The sequence below is a fragment of the Syzygium oleosum genome, unplaced genomic scaffold (assembly GCF_021117445.2).
Source record: "Syzygium oleosum isolate NSW1041296 unplaced genomic scaffold, Sole_v2.1 Sole_v2.23, whole genome shotgun sequence".
NCBI lineage: Eukaryota > Viridiplantae > Streptophyta > Magnoliopsida > Myrtales > Myrtaceae > Syzygium > Syzygium oleosum.
Window position 1 is genome coordinate 1923701 of NW_026607507.1, and position 16975 is coordinate 1940675.

At 40.3% G+C, this 16975-nt stretch overlaps 1 long non-coding RNA gene and 1 pseudogene across 1 annotated transcript; one reads left to right on the forward strand and one right to left on the reverse strand.

Annotated features, from left to right (window-relative positions):
- The first annotated feature begins 884 nt into the window (after window positions 1–884).
- Window positions 885–2962, forward strand: LOC115674790 (wall-associated receptor kinase-like 1; annotated as a pseudogene).
- Window positions 2963–10975: 8013 nt separating this feature from the next.
- On the reverse strand, window positions 10976–12670 carry LOC130140982 (uncharacterized). Its single transcript, XR_008818941.1, has 2 exons — window positions 12095–12670; window positions 10976–12042 (listed from the first exon to the last, which is right to left on the reverse strand). It is a non-coding gene; the product is annotated as an uncharacterized LOC130140982 (long non-coding RNA).
- Window positions 12671–16975: the final 4305 nt, after the last annotated feature.

Consider the following 16975-nt stretch of genomic DNA (forward strand, 5'->3'; position numbering starts at 1 on the left):
GGAATTGGAGAGAACTGTTACTTCAACATATGGTTCGAGATCAAATGCAGCAGTATATTCTACCCGTTACTGACAAGTGTCATCTTGGAGATTCTGGAGATCACTCTTGCAACTTTCCACAATAAAGACAGCATCGTTCGCATCAAATCTCCGATCATATACTCAAACTGCAGTGGCAGGGGAAATGGAACCCTTTCTGTTAGCTTGGAAGGAAGTCCATGTGTTTTCTGAGACCAAGAACAGCTTTGCTGCAGGTGGTTGTAATAATCTCACATTCCCGAGAAACGCGGCGTCGATGGTTACTGGTTGAAAGTCCATTTGCAATGAAGGTACATAGAGTCAGGCTTTGTCCTTCCTCGAGATATTTATAGATATTCAAGGAAAAGCTCTCAGCACAATGATATCAAGTTACATGAAGTGCATATACTTTTGACCGATTTAACTTGCTAGAAATACTTAGCAGGATTCTTAGGATGCATGATAAATCTGAAGGCATCGAAGTAACTATACGCAAGTCTCTAAAGGTGAATGTGATTGTGTGCCAAATCAAGTCCTGAAGTATGTATGGCTAGAGGGATGATTGGAAATAATCTAAAGTTGGAAAGGAAAATGTATATAAATTTGCTTACTAGATTAGGCTGGCAACAAAAAGAAGCCACACATGCAAGCCAACCTATTTGCAACTATTAAGAGTCTAGCCACATCAAACTATTTACCCTGAATATTTGGCTAAACTAAATTTAAATTCGTGCACTGTTACCGCCTTATTATAAGGTTTTTTCATCATGTAGAACGTGTCAAGCTCATGCATGACTATACCATAATTATTTCAAGCAGAATATGTGTAGCTTACTCATATAATGGTAATTCAATAAGGTACAACCATGGGTAACTTCAGCAGTTCCTCTGGCATTAATTGCTGCCAGACCACAATTCCTTTGGACCTCAAGATCTTCAATGTGAGTATAGGGAGCATCAATCCCACTAGAGGTGAAGAAGGTTGCAAATATGCTTTTCTCGTCGACAAACGGTGGTTCGTGGCCAAAATGACAGACCCACTGACATTATAACCGGACTTGGAATATGTCCCCATTGTTCTGGACTAGGGATCGAACACAACTGCTCTCAATGCGCTTGGATTGACGTACTATCCTAGATCAGGTTCTCCTTCCCTGGCTTACCGTTGCGGCTTTCCGTCTGACTCCCCATCTTATCTGTTTGATGAAAACTTGACCGCTCAATGTGCCCGCTACTACGGCTGTAGGGGAAATCCATACCTTACAGATGGATGCCAAGGTAATCTTTTCCAGTACTGGTATATCATTCGCATTAAAAAACGACAAAACTGTTCAAAGAGACGTTTTGGGTGAAACATATCATTTCAGAGTGATAGCAGATGTTTTAAAGTACATAGAGAATCGTGTGCAGCCCTTTTATGGTACATTTAATCTACATAGTCACCATCTTTTAGACATTCGTTGACTTACCTAGTCACTGTCTGTTAGATGTAAATGAATGTGAAGACCATAATTACTGGCCGGGAGTATGTCAAAATATTCAGGAGAGTTGCCGTTGCAGATTTACTGGAAGAATGCAGGCCCGATCCATCATTATAGGTATCCCTCCACTCTATTCCTTGCAAACCAATCTTGTATCGCTGTTATTTGTAAAGATAATCAGCACATGAAAACTGAGATAAAAAGTAACGTAGTTCAATATGTCGGGAAACTTGATTGGCATTGGTTTGCTCAATAACTTAGTTCGGACTGCTGTTGCCGTTCGTTTATACTTACAAACTTCGCAGAGTAATCAAGAGAAAAAATCAAACTGAGGGAAAAGTTCTTCAAGAAGAATGGTGGGCTTTTATTACAGCAGCAACTATATTCAGGGGAACGCAATGTCGAGAAAACCAGGTTGTTTAGTGCGAAGGAGCTGGAGAAAGCCACAGCTTATTTCAATGAGAATAGAATACTCGGTCAAGGTGGCCGAGGTACAGGGTACAAGGGAATGTTAGCAGATGAAGAATCGTTGCAGTTAAGAAGTCAAAGTTTGTCTAAGAAGAGAAGGTCAAACAATTCATCAATGAAGTCATCATTCTCTCACAAATCAACCGCGGAATGTGGTTAAGTTGTTGGGGTAATGTTTGGAAACAGAAGTTTCCTTGATTGTCTATGAATTCATCCCCAGTGGAACCTTTTTCCAATACATTGATAACCAATGTGAAGTATTTCCTGTAACGCGGGACATGCAATTGCAAATCGCTGTTGACGTTGCGGGTGCGGGTGCTCTTTCCTACTTACATTCTGCAGCTTCAATTCCTGTTTGTCACCGAGATAGAAAGTCTACAAACATCCTCTTAGATGAGAAGTACAGGGAAAAAGTAGCCGATTTCGGGACTTCAAAATCAGTGGCCATCGACCATACTCACCTGACGACACTAGTACATGGCACTTTTGGTTATCTAGATCCCGAGTTCTTTCGATCCAGCCAATTCACCAAGAAAAGTGATGTATATAGCTTTGGCGTAGTTCCTGCAGAATTGTTAACAGGTTAAAAGCCAATCTGTTTGACAAGGTCCGAAGAGGATAGGAGTCTAGTGAAATACTGCATTGCTAAGATGAATGAGAACCGACTTATCGACATCATCGATCCACGGGTAGTTGATGAAGCTAAGAAAGAAGAGATTAGTGCAGTTGCTTACCTCACAGAAAGATGCTTGAACTTGAGCGGAAAAAGGAAACCCACCATGAAGGAAGTCACGGTGGAACTCAAGGGAACAAGAATGTCAAGGATGGGCTCCGACGTCCGCTCAATTCTAGAAACCGTTTCAGCTGAGACTGGCCTCTTCGATGCCTCAGAGGAGTACAGTTTTAAATCAAAAGACTTTGGTGTAGATACTATAGTAGCATCATGTTTCGAAGTTGAACCATTTGCATCTCATGAGGCACAACTAACAGATTAGTACCATATCCCCTTACCTTCATATGCTCTGGCGTTCCCCACAAAGCATTCCATTTCTTTCAAGACAGACAAAAAAGAGATTGTCCTAACAAACCGATTTGCAAATATCCAATCTGGCTAAAAAATAAAAACACTTGCAGATGTACAATTAAGTAAAGTACTATACAGTTTACCAAGTATGGGATGTTAATAATGATAAGCAACAGAATGATCAATAATCCATTGTCCTGTAAAATGTTAGAGTTAAGGAAAATTTGAAGGACTATGTTTTTTATGCCATTGCATGTGACGAAAGTCTTTGCAGCTAAAGAGTTCAATGTTATGTAGATCTCTTGCGGTTTCGGCAGCGCTTGATCATTGGTTACAAATATTTGATCCTGATTTCCCAATTCAATCCAGCTACAGCCAGCTTGCTTTTCTACTCCATCCCATATTACTGATATCCTTGCTTTCACCGCTTCATCCCAATTGCCTACTTCAGCATTTACATTGGATGAGAGTACATAATTCGAAGTTTCATCGGATTCAAGTTCTGTGAGCTTCTCAAACGCTAATTTGGCAAGTGTTAGATTCTGGTGCTTCGAACAAGCTCCAAGCAGCGCACCCACAGTCCAGCATTTTCTTTAGTCTGTGTCGCTAGCAATTTCAAATGCTTCTTCAAATCTTCCTGCTCCAGAGGACAAATCCACCATGGCATTCTTTGCATAACCCGTTATCATGGCATTCCACAAAACTACATCTTGCTTATCGGGAACCAAATCAAACAGCTTCCTCGCGCACTCAAGCTGCCCACTCTGCATAAAGCACGTTATAATCAAAGCCCACGAATGACGGCTCCTTCTACGCATTTTCTCAAACAACCGATAAGCTTCCTCGATCCGATCATCATGCAGGTACCCAGCAGTCACGGTGCTCCAAGAAACCAAGTTACGAAGCGGCATTCCGTCGAGCAGCTTCTGCGCATCGCAGAACCTTCCGTTTTCGGCATAAACAGAGACCACGGAGTTGTGCGTCACAGTGTTCTTCTGGGTCACATCGGAGAAGACGCTTAGTGGCTTCTTCAACCCGGGCTGATCGACCCAACTGGGTGATCTTGGAAATTTGGTCGAAGAGGTGGCTTCCTTGACCCTCCTAAGGCCCCCTGAGTCCCCCTCCTCATGACGCGATACACAAATCGCGCGCGGACTCGTAGAACGACTGCACTGCTTGCCAGTGGTCCTCAACTAGCTCTGCTGCAATAGCTTGCTCGTCAAGAATGGTCCTTGAAACGAGCTCCATGCAATGACCGTTAGCTTTCGTGCTCTGAAGAACAGAGGCATGTTTAACTAGGCCCTCTCAGCGTCGGTGAATATGGGATGAGTCTAGGAAACTTGCCAATTTTTTTTTCAAATTTAAGTAAAATACCAACCTTACAAGGAATTTATCAACATTCCATTAAATTAGTGAATTATTAACTTTTTTGAAATTTTACAAGTGTGGTCAGTAAACCACCAACACTATAGAAAAACTACCGACATTTCAAATAAATTAGCAAAGTATCAAACTCCTTTCAGATTTGACGAGTGTGTAGTTCGTAATACACAAACCTGCGACGAGTTTACCAACGTCTAAATAAATTAGTAAGTTACCAACTCCTTTCACATCTACACTTGTGGATGGTTTGCTACTAACACTAAGAAGAATTTACCCCAACATATCAATGAAGTTAGTAAGTTACCAGTTTTCTTGAAATTTTGTAAGTGTGATTAGCAAAATACCATCCCATTAGAAATTTATCACAAGTATGGTTATTGTACCATGGTGAATTTACCAACGTGCAAAAGAATTAGTATATTACAAACTTTACAAATGTAGTTTCTAATTTAAACAACATTATGATGAAAATACTAACATTTAATTGGTTATTGATGAAGTTCTTTTAATATATAAACGGTTATTTGCTGACATCTGTACCTAATATAGCGTGTCGCGAATATATCATTATGTCAATTTCTTGGAAACTATACCAGTCTAGTTGATAAATCACAAACATTATGAGTATGACAATTCTCCCTCTGTCAAGGGAGCGATACCTTACGGAACTATTGATTTTTATTACTTTGACCATCATGGAATCTTCATACACTATCTCTTTCTAATTTCAAATTTGTAAAATTCTGCACGGAGTCTTGAACATGTATATCCTGCACTCATTGCCTAATTCTATTCGAATGTTGCATTTCTATCTCCAAATCATCTTCTGTTCACTGTTTGTGATGTTTTTTATGATATTGTTGCGGATGAGTTGGCTAAATTATCGTTGTACAACATTCTCAATTTACACGTATTGCTACTACCCCTAAACAAGCCTACCGAAAATCTAATTGAATATTATAACTTCACTGGAAACTTAAATCTCATGTTTCTCAAAATAGTCTTCCTTTTAAATACGGAGATGGGAAAAGTTGTAGAATCCCTACTCCTAGTGTGGTTGAAATTAGAACTGCTATAGTTGAACTCTAATAGCTACTTCTAGCGAAGATGAAAATTGTCCTAAAGAGAAGTAAGACAAAGATGAGCAAAAGTTCTTTGACAAATTTGAGATAAACCTTAGTTTTATTGCCATGTCTGGATATTAGAGCAAAACTTTCAGGTCAAATAAACATTCGAAATGCTACAATTCTCCTTCTGCCAGAGGAGCGATGCCTTACGGAACTATTGATTTCTATTACTTTGACCATCATGGAATCTTCAAACACTATCTCTTTCTAATCTCGAATTTGTAAAATTCTGCACAAAGTCTGAACGTCTGTATCATGCACTCATTGCATATTTTTATTTGAATGTTGCATTCCTCTCTCCAAATCTTCTCAGTCCACTATTTGTGTGATGTTTTTTTATGATCTTAATGTGGAGGAGTTTGTTAAAATCATCGGTGTACAATATTCTCAATTTACACGTATTACTGTTATCCTAAACAAGCCTTCCGATATGTCACTGAATGTTATAAATTTACTAGAGAACTTAAATCTCATTTTTCTCAAAGTAGTTTTCCTCTTAAATACAGAAAACTGATGTAGCTGAACTCTAATGGCTACTTCTAGCGATGATGAAAATTGTCTAAAAGGAAAAATTTTTATTAGAGAACTTAAATCTCATATTTTTGGAGGGATTATTTTACAAAGGAAATAATTTCCTTTTAAACAATTTTTATCATTGCTAGAAGTAACCATTAGAGTTCAGTTACGGCAGTTCTAATTTCAACCACACTAGGAGCAGGGATTTTACAACTTTTTCTTTTACATTTTTGTATTGAAGAGGAAGACTACTTTGAGAAACATGATATTTAAGTTCTCTAGTAAATTTATACAATTCGGTGATATATCGGAAGGCTTGTTTAGGCTAGCAGCAATATGTGTAAATTGACTGAAAGTTTTTTTATCTGATATCCACGCATTAGAATAAAACTAAGGTTTATCTCAAATTTGTCAAAAAACTTTTGCTCATCTTTGTCTTTCTTCCCTTTAGGACAATATTCATCATCGCTAGAAGTATCCTTTAGAGTTCAGTTACAGCAGTTCTAATTTCAACTACACTAGAAGGAGGGGATTCTACAACTTTTTCTTTCCCATCTCCGTATTTAAGTGGAAGACTACTTTAAGAAACATCAGATTTAAGTTCTTTAGTGAAGTTATAATATTCAATAAGATCTCGATAGGCTTGTTTAGGGGTAGTAGCAATACATGTAAATTGATAATATTGTGCACTGATTATTTTAGCCAACTCCTCCACAACAATATCACAAAGAGTGAATTGAAGATGATTTGGACAGAGGAATGCAACATTCGAATAGAAATAGGCAGTAAGTGCAGGATACATAGGTTCAAGACTCTATGTAGAATTTTACAAATTCGAGATTAGAAAGAGATAGTGTACGAAGATTTCATGATAATCAAAGTAATAGAAATCAAAAGTTTCGTAAGGCATCGCTCCTCTGGCAGAAGGAGAATTGTAGTGTTCCGAATGTTTCTTTGGCCTGAAAGTTTTGTTCTGATATTCAAGCATGGCAATAAAATAAGGTTTATCTCAAATTTGTCAAATAACTTTTCCTCACTCTTGTCTTTCTTCCCTTTAGGACAATTTTCATGCTCGCTAAAAGTAGCGATTAGAGTTCAGCTACAACAGTTCTAATTTTAACCACACCAAGAGAAAGGGATTCTATAATTTTTCCTTTCTCATCTCTGTATTTAAGATGAAGACTACTTTGAAAAACATGAGATTTAAGTTCTCTAGTAAAGTTATAACATTCAATGAGATCATGGTATGATTGTTTAGGGATGACAGCAATACATGTAAATTAAGAATGTTGTGCACCGATGATTTTAGCGAACTCCTCCACATTAAGATCATAAAAAACATCACAAATAGTGGACCGAAGATTATTTGGAGAGAGAAATGCAACATTTGAATAAAAGTAGGCAGTGAGTGCAGGATACACAGGTTTAAGACTCAGTGTAGAATTTTACAAATTCGATATTAGAAAAAGATAGTGTATGAGGATTCCACGATGGTCAAAGTAATAGAAATTAACAGTTCCGTAAGGCATCGCTCCTCTGGCAAAGAGAGAATTGTAGTATTCCGAATGTTTTTTTCACCTCAAAGTTTTGTTCTGATATCCAGGCATGACAATAAAACCAAGGTTTATCTCAAATTAGACAAAGAACTTTTTCTCATCCTTGTCTTTCTTCCCTTTAGGACAATTTTCATCCTCGCTAGAAGTAGCCATTGGAGTTCAGCTACAGCAGTTCTAATTTCAACCACACTAGGAACAGGGCATTCTATAACTTTTTCATTCCCATTTCCGTATGAAGAGGAAGACTACTTTGAGAAACATGAGATTTAAGTTCTCTAGTGAAGTTATAATATTCAATGAGATCTCAGTAGATTTGTTTAGGGGTAGTAGCAATACGTGTAAATTGAGAATGTTGTGCACCGATGATTTTAGCCAACTCCTCCACAACGAGATCATAAAAAATATCACAAAGAGTGAATGGAAGATGATTTGGAGAGAGGAATGTAACATTTGAATAGAAATATCCTGCATAGGTTCAACACTCTGTATAAAATTTTACAAATTCGAGATTAGAAATTAATAGTGTATGAAAATTCCATGATGGTGAAAGTAAGAGAAATCAATAGTTCCGCAAGACATTGTTCCTCTGCAAGAGGGAGATTGTAGTATTCCGAATGTTTTTTTGACCTGAAAGTTTTATTCTGATATCCAAGCATGTGTCACGACCTACCCGTCCCGATCAGGAGGAATAAAAATGTATGGGTCTAAAGGTATTTGTCGATGGATGTGAACATTGATTGATTCGTTTGAAGGACAAACCAAATAGTTCATTAATCCAAGGACCGAGGTGCTCCCAAGCCTCATACCTCATGCGACGAGAACTGTCTAAACTATGTATTCAATTGGAGTCGCCACTAGCCATAATCAAGGGTTGGCTAAAAACCCTCATCGAGACGTGAGAGTGTCATATCAATACGTATGTAACTAGAGATTCTAAAGATCGGAGACTTGATTATACTAGTGATCTAACTAGTGCCATTTCAGTACCTAAACTTGATCGCTTGCTAACCAACGCACTAGGGTAGCCTATCGAGAAGCCTAAAGCTCATCCTAACCATGCTAAAAATGAAAAATAACAACCAATGTATTAAATGTGCGCAATCTAATAATCAACATGAAAATAAATAACCGGCGATCTACCATTGTCTCTAAAAAGGAAAAGGCAATCAAAGGCCATAAGGTAAAGCCTTAATGGCTTGTTCGATTTTTGGAGCAATTTTTAAAGGTTCACTTTTTTTTCTATTTCTTTCTATGCTAAGTCTAGAATGAAATTAACACTAAAATCTAATGAAATCAACTCAAAAACCGATTTCTAAACATTTCCTAATTTTTCTGAACTTTTCGAAATTTTTCTGAATTTTTAATTTTTTTAATGTTTTTTATTAATAAAATAAGCATTCTGGACCGGGTCCCCTCACTCGATCCGACCCGGCTCTCTGACCCGCACGAGACCCCTCTTTCTATTTCTTTTCTAATTTTTTATTTCTTTTTCTATTTTTCTTTGGCTTTTTCTAATTGTCTTTTTCCCCTATTTCTTTCTCTTTAATTTTTTATTCCTTTTCTTCCCCCCTCTACTGTTCACCTTCTTCTTCACCGAGACTTCCTCACGCCTTTCTTCAACGCCGAGACCGCGCCGAAACCTCTCCACCGGCGAACTTCCCTGGCAACGTCGACGTCAATAGCCAACATTGGCCCATTCCGTTGGTCATCTTTCGGGCCGTCGACGTCAACCTCCAGCCGTCGACGTCAATAGCCAACATCGCCGATCACCACCAGGTCATCTCCGTTGGTCATCTTTCGGGCCACCACTCCAGCCAACATTGGCCCATTCCGGCGACGTCAATGTCACCAAAAACACTCATAAAAAAAAGGGAAAATTTCAAAAAGGAACCTGAAGTGCTCTTCTTTTCTCAAAAAAGGATCCGAAGTAGAGTTTATCTCAAATAAGGACTGAAGTAATCATTTAGTCTCAAATAAGGATCGATTTCCGACCGTGAACCGATTCTTATTCCGGCAACTTAGGCGGGGGTATTTTCGTCCAAAAGTATTTTATTTATTTTTTTCACTCTTCTTCCCTGTTCATCTTCTTCTTCGTTTGACCCAAGAGGGAGGTGAGCTCAAGAACGACCAAAGATGCCGTCAATCCGGGAGCGATGGTGGGAGGGGCGCCAAGGTCGCCCTCGGCCGGCCACCGTTGAGGGACGGCCTCTTTTGGGCGGCCGGCGAGGACGGACTCGCCCGGCCGGCGAGGTCGACCCTCACCGGATCTCGGCGAGGGTCGCCGCGCCGGCGGCCAACGAGGATGGCCTCACGGCCCGGCCACGGCCCTCGCCGCAAGGGCGGTGATTCGAAAGAAGAAGGCAGAGAGAAAAGAGTAAGGAGGAGAAGAGGAGGCGGAGGAACCCATCAAACCCACCACCCAAAACCGAAGCCAAAAGGCCGCAAGCATCACCGGTGACGACGGCCCCGCGGGGGATCCCTCGATCGCCGCGATCCGTAGATCGATCCGAGTGCCTAAATTTTCCCTAAAAAAAACAAACGCCATTCCAGCAAATCAAACACATATATACACACCAAAGGCTGAGGAAATATAGGACTGACTGAGGCGTCCTCAAACTGCAAGCTCCTCCGGTGAGGGGAATGGCTCCTCCGGCGAAGGTTTCATCCTCGACCGACTCGGACATCGAACGATATACCACAAAATCGAAGGAAAGCACAAAGTTAGTAACTATATTAGAACCACTCAAGCATATAACAAAGCTTTGGGTAGGGCTGTAAACGGTTTGGTTCGGTTCGGTTTGATTCTCTTGAAAAATTGAACCGAACCGAACCGTTAAGAAAGCACCCCTGAACCAAACCGAATTGGAACCGATCTGAAAAACCGATTTGGTTCGGTTCGATTCGGATCAGTTTTCGGTTTCTTCTTCTTCTTTTTTTTTGCTTTTTATTCATGGCTCGATTTTCTATTTTTTCTTCTCTTTTTCTTTTCTTTTTTTGCTTTTTATTCCTATAAAAATATTTTAGTCATTTACGCTATTCAACTATTTATAATTTCGATTACCTTATAAATGTGAGTTCTTACATTAATTACTATTTTAGTCATTTCAGTTTGATACGTCCAATCTTGTCTCTTTTTTTTTTATATAAATTGTCATTCAATACCTCAATGTGGGCTTGAATATTTTCGTCCCAATTAAAAAAGAATGAAGTCGAAACTTTAAGTTACAATCAATTCACTTTTTGTGAACTCATTCTGCATTTCCTCGTATGCGTATTGACATAATGGAAAGTGTACCATGTTATATAAGGTCAATATAATCCTATAGACAAGTTATTTGTGATATGATCTCACAAATAAAAGGAGAATTGGAGCTAACTGCACGTGGAGCGCTTATACGTAGCTTGTGGTCATTGAATTAATCTACTGATTTGTATTCCTAAAGCGGGCTTTTCAGGAAAGACAATCATTTACACAGTGATGCATCTGCATCATTTTCATCATCATCCAAGCTCTGCCTTCTTCAAAATATCAGCAACTTTCGCTCAACGTCTAACAGAAAGAAGAAAGCTACAGGAAGTTTTCGCTGCTCAACCGCAGTGATCTACTCTAATGCTCCTTAAAATCAGCCAAACTGACCAAAAGCATATTGTTTGGGGTCTTTCATAAACTAACAGCGGATAAAAGACAGGTCCTTCTGATATAAGGTATAGGAGTAAAAAAAAATTGGTTTTGGAACTAGCCTGCACTCACAGAATGAAAGAAAGAAACAGCTGCTTCTATCTGTGTCCATCAGATATATACAGTGATAGTATACACAAGACTATGTACTCTGCTTCCTCAAAGGGCCCTTGATGTGAATGCAACCCGCCTACAATGCTCCAGGAAGCCCACAAACATCCATTGCCCGGTAAACAACACAATGCGACATACACTTCATGAAAACTCAGTGATCTCCTGCACTATAAGCATAACTGAGCATTCAGTATATTGGCATACAAGCTAAACCGTATTAACTACTCTATAATGTTTTCTTAATTTGTCCAAGACAAGCTACATTGGGTGAGTTCATTGGCCTTAATAGATCTTTGCCAAAGCGAGGAATGGGTACAGTGAAGCAAGATGATGCATCAGCATTGAGTAGTATTTGACAGTAACTTGAAGGTCAACATCAATAATTGAACAATATTGAGGTTAAACATGGATAGCAATGCAGGAAAATACATGATGATCATTCAATATATTATATGGGATTGGGGAATGTAACAATAACAACAGCTGGGCCTTAGCCAATAAGTAGGCTCAGTGACAAGGATCCTCTTTACATGTTACGTAACAAGATATCAACAGAAAAAAACAGGTGAAAGGAATAAGAAAAAAAGAAAACATGATTTGACAATTCCAATTAACATGTCGTCAAGCACCTAAGCCCTCCACAGGTACTCAGAACCACATTAAACACCCCCGCTAACTTATATAGAATCAGATCCTGCAAAAATGTTCAACTGTATCCCCTGCCTGACTATAAAAGGGTTTAGTTCCCAATCTCCCATTACTTCGCAACAGTCCCTTCTCCACAAATCAACAGTATATCCAGGAACAAGTCAAGCACAAGATGCATAATTATCAAATCCCATCTAGAAATCTATCTACATATATATAACGATAAAAAGTTCATCAAGCACTTCCCATTCGTTTAATGAGATTTCCGAATTGCAACAGAATACAGGGCTCGTTCTTCTCCAGTTCTAAGTGTTCTCATAGTCAATCTATACGATGGTCATATTCACTAAAAGGCGCTTGATGCAATCTTATATTGAAAAATGAGGGACAAACGTTAGCCCAGTCTCCAAACTAGTTTTGACAATTCACCTCGTGTAAATGGTTAAAATGCCACAACAGTGCCCCAAGGGTAGCTCACTTTAGAATGGATTTCTATGACAAGTAGAACATATGAAATTATACGAATTAAAAAGCATACATTTCACCTACCATGCTTCCCCACAGCAAGATAAGAATCTAAACCGATCCCAGGTAAAGCAAAAGTGGAATTCAGATAGCGAAACTCCACTAAATTGAAAAGCATACATTTCACCCACCATATTTCCTAACTGCAACATAAGAATATAAACCGATCTAAAGCAAAAGCGAAAATCAGATAGCAAAACTGCACTGAACCATTAACTTAATTCATGATTTTATTGAGCAAGTATAGAACAACAGCAACGCAGGGTACTCCGTTCAACACATTCCAATTCTCTGAGACTATCATAATCCACATATAACACAATCAGCCAATCCACACTATCAAACGCATACCAGAACAACAAAAACATCGAAGCCCTAACCTTTCACCCCAAAGAAGTGTTGTTCGGCTAAGTTCGTATATCAGAGATTAAAATCAAACGTTAGGAAAACTAACCTGAAAGCAGTACAACCAAATAAGCAGAATATTGATCCGAGCCCAACGAATTAACGTCGTGTCCTTAAGACGAATTTGGCCCCTCAATCAGTACCCGAGGATATTGGACAATCATCTCCCAGGATAGAACGGATCTCGTTCCTCCGAAGCGGTACGTATTCGGAGGACTCCAACGAACGCAATTTTGCAGAACAATCGCACCAAATGACAATAATGAAGTGAATATGCGTAGAGTGCGTCGGGAAAAAATGAATGCCACGAAGTGATGTCTATTCCGAACTAAACTGTTCGGTCTTATTCAAGTGGCGAAAAATGAAGAGTTGCGAGTTTTCGTGAACAGTAGCGAAGGTTCACTTGAACCGGTTCGGTTCGTAAACAGTCGCGAAGGGCTTCGGTTTTCCGTTCGGGAACCTCACGAACAGACATGTGTATTTGTCCAAAAAATAAATAAATAAATAAATAAATAAATTCTAAACAACGTGTCTGTTCGGAAAAAATAAAAATCGATAGAGAGTGGACCCGAGCCGAGCCGGACGGGCGGCGGCGCGCGCGAGGTGGACCGACCTAACTTGACGTAAGTCCTCTCTCTTCCACAAAAGTGGGATACTGCTTGGGACCCAAACCCATTTGTGAGGTTCAACTATTTGAACCCATCTCCCATCTCTCTTCTACCCTATGTGGGACACTTTCACTCACACACTTCTCATTCAATTCTATGGGATTTTGGTGCCAAAATCCCAACAAGAAGAACACTCGGGAACTCTCTGGGTTTGTCGCGGCCGCGAATCAGCTTCGGAATCGTGCAGCAAAACCGGAGCTTTGTTGAACAGGCGCGAACAGGTTTCCTTCGGTGATGGGGATGATACCGCCGATGCCCTTGCACCAAGAGCCGCCGCCGACGACAGGGAACCGATGAACGGAAAAGGTGACGGCGGCGGGGCTCGGTCACAATCTCGTCTCGGTAGGGCTCGGTCGCGCGGACCGGCGGAGGAAAACGCCCGGCTCGGGCCCGTGATCCCGGCGGGAGCTGCGGCCGTCGGAGGCGGCGACGGCGGCGGCGGAGCCGGAGGGGGGAGTCGCGAATTTCGAAGGTGGAGCGGCGAGGAGGAGAGGGAGAGGGAGAGAGGGAGATGCGAGCGCGAGAGAGGGCGACTGGGCGAGATAGGGCTTTTTAGGGCTAAAACTGAATTGTTTATTTCAGTTCAGTTCAATCCGAACTGATCCGAACCGAACTGAAATAAATCAAATTGAAAAAAAAAATTAGTTAATTTTGATTATTCAAACCGAAATCGAAATCGAACCGAAATGCATGAAATTTTCAGTTCGGATCGGTTCGGTTCGTATCTCGGTTCGGTTTTTCGGTTCAGTTCTGACACCCCTACTTTGGGGTGTCGGTTTCGCAAAAACAGATTCGCAGCTTCATTTAGGAATTTTGTCAAACAGGTGGTAGGCATGGTCGAACAGAGACTTAAGACTGGTCTTGAACGTGATTTTTGGCTCAGACATGATGTGTAAAGCAATAAACAACCATACCTTACCACAAAGCTGTTCCAGTTTACAAAGAAACTCTAAAAATCGACACGACCAGATTTGACATTCTAAGCTAGCACGGTTTCAGTGAGGCATTTTATCAAACACAAGGGAGGCGACTCGGAAATGGAGCTACAGGTCCGACTTTAACAAGGTTCAAGGAATTTTTTCGACATACGATGTTCAGGTTGACCTCAATCAGTATCAAACCACTATAAACTTCCATTGAAAGAACCCGAAGATCACCGAACAGATCCGGCGTCTTTGGTTCCCGCGAGGCAGGGGAAAAACAGAGCATTTTTGGAGCTTACATGGTTCGTGTGGCTTTTTGGCGACAAATGGCGGCCAGTAGGTGGATCTCCGACGAACTCACAGCGATTCCGGCGAGCGGGATGGATTTTCTCGCCCTTTCTCTCTTGCTCTACCTCCCGTCTGTCTCTCGCCTTCCCCCTCTCTCTATCTCTCCCCCTCCTTTTCTCAAAAACTCACCACCCTCTCTGCTTCACCCCTCTGCCCTTTTTAAGTATGTGCAGAACGTCCTCTTTTGGTGAATAGACTACACGGTCAAAGAGAGAGAGCCCTTCATGTCAGTCAAAGAAAGAAGAAAGCTTCTTCTTTTTTTGTCATTTTCTTTTGACTTCTCATTTCCCTTCCTTTTGCTTCTTTTGTGAAACTGTGAATAGAGAAGGAGGGAGAAGACACCCGCTCCGGGTCAGTCCATGGGGAAGAGCTCCCCTTTTGTCTTTTCCCCTTTTTTTTCTTTTTTTTTGGAAAAAAGTTTAATAATACTTTGAAAAGGGAAAATATGTTCTACTAAATTATATTAATACAAATGCACCTAGTGTCTACATGTTATGCAATTTAATGAGAATTATTTTTGTTTAGGGGTTAAAAATTAATCCCTAATTTTCTATGCAATGAAACATTAAATGAATAATTAAAATTTAGGTGTCAACAGCATGGCAATAAAACCAAAGTTTATCTCAAATTTGTCAAAGAACTTTTCATCATCTTTGTCTTTCTTCTCTTTAGTACAATTTTCATCCTCGCTAAAAGTAGCCATTGGAGTTCAAGTACAGCAATTCTAATTTCAACAACACTAGGAGCATGATAGAGGAGTGATGCTTTGCGGAATTATTGATTTCTATTACGAGCTTCAACTTCTATGGTCAATAAAAAAGAGATATTAGAACTGCTGTAGCTAAACTACTGTAGTCTTCCTCATCTTTATCTTTCTTCCCTTTGGAACAATTTTCATTCTCACTAGAAGTAGCGATTAGAGTTCAGCTACAGCAGTTCTAATTTCAACCACACTAGGAATAGGGAATTCTATAACTTTTTCTTTTCCATCTCCGTATGTAAGAGAAAGACTACTTTGATAAACATGAGATTTAAGTTCTCTAGTGAAGTTATAATATTCAATGGGATTTCGGTAGGATTGTTTAGGGGTAGTAGCAATACGTGTAAATTGAGAATATTGTGCACCGATGATTTTAGCTAACTCCTCCACATTAAGATCATAAAAAACATCACAAATAGTGGATCGAAGATGATTTGGATAGAGGAATGCAACATTCAAATAGAAATAGGCAGTGAGTGCAAGATACACAGGTTCAAGATTGTATAGAATTTTACAAATTCGATATTAGAAAGAGATGGTGTATGCAGATTCCACGATGGTCAAAGTAATAGAAATCAACAATTCCGTAAGGTATCTGTGACATTCCGAATTTCGACCGATTTTTGGGATTTATAAAACGTGTAATTCGTCAGTGTGCTTATAGTAAAATCTCGCCCGGGAACTGATCACTCCCGGTTATTGTTTTTAAAATTGAGATTTCGCTAGAATCGCACTCGATCGAATTTAGCCGTTATTTAGAGCCCAAACTTTGGTGTCGAATTTCTCGGAATTCCAGGACGAATTTAATTGGACGGTGTCGATATTATTGTGGCCCACCTCGATATTGCACGGGATATGTGGAAAGTGAGTTTTTGACTGGGTACCGATTTGGACCGGTAGACCTCTTTTGCGGTGTGTTTTTATTAATACCCTTTGGCCAAATCCCAAATTATTAATTAGGATTTTTTGAGGATCGTTAGATCGTTTTTGGATTCGAATCGTGACCGTTGGATCGCGATTATTGCAATTTGACTTTTACTTTTCCTCTCTCTCTCTCCTCCCCTCTTTTCCGCCGGCTTCCCCCTCCCCCCCTTGCGTGCCTGACACGCCCACCTACTCCTCTCTCTCATCCTTATCTCCTTTTTCTTTTTCTTTTTCTTTTCCTTTTCTTTTCTCTTCCTTCTTCCTCTCTTCCGCGTCCGCTTCTGGCTCCTTGCTCCTGCGTCTGTCACGCCGCTGCTCCTCTGCCCCTCGCCGGACTGACCTCCGCCGCTCATCGCCGCCGCGCACCGTCTGACCGCCGCGCCTTGCCCCCAGCAGCTCGTTCGCCGC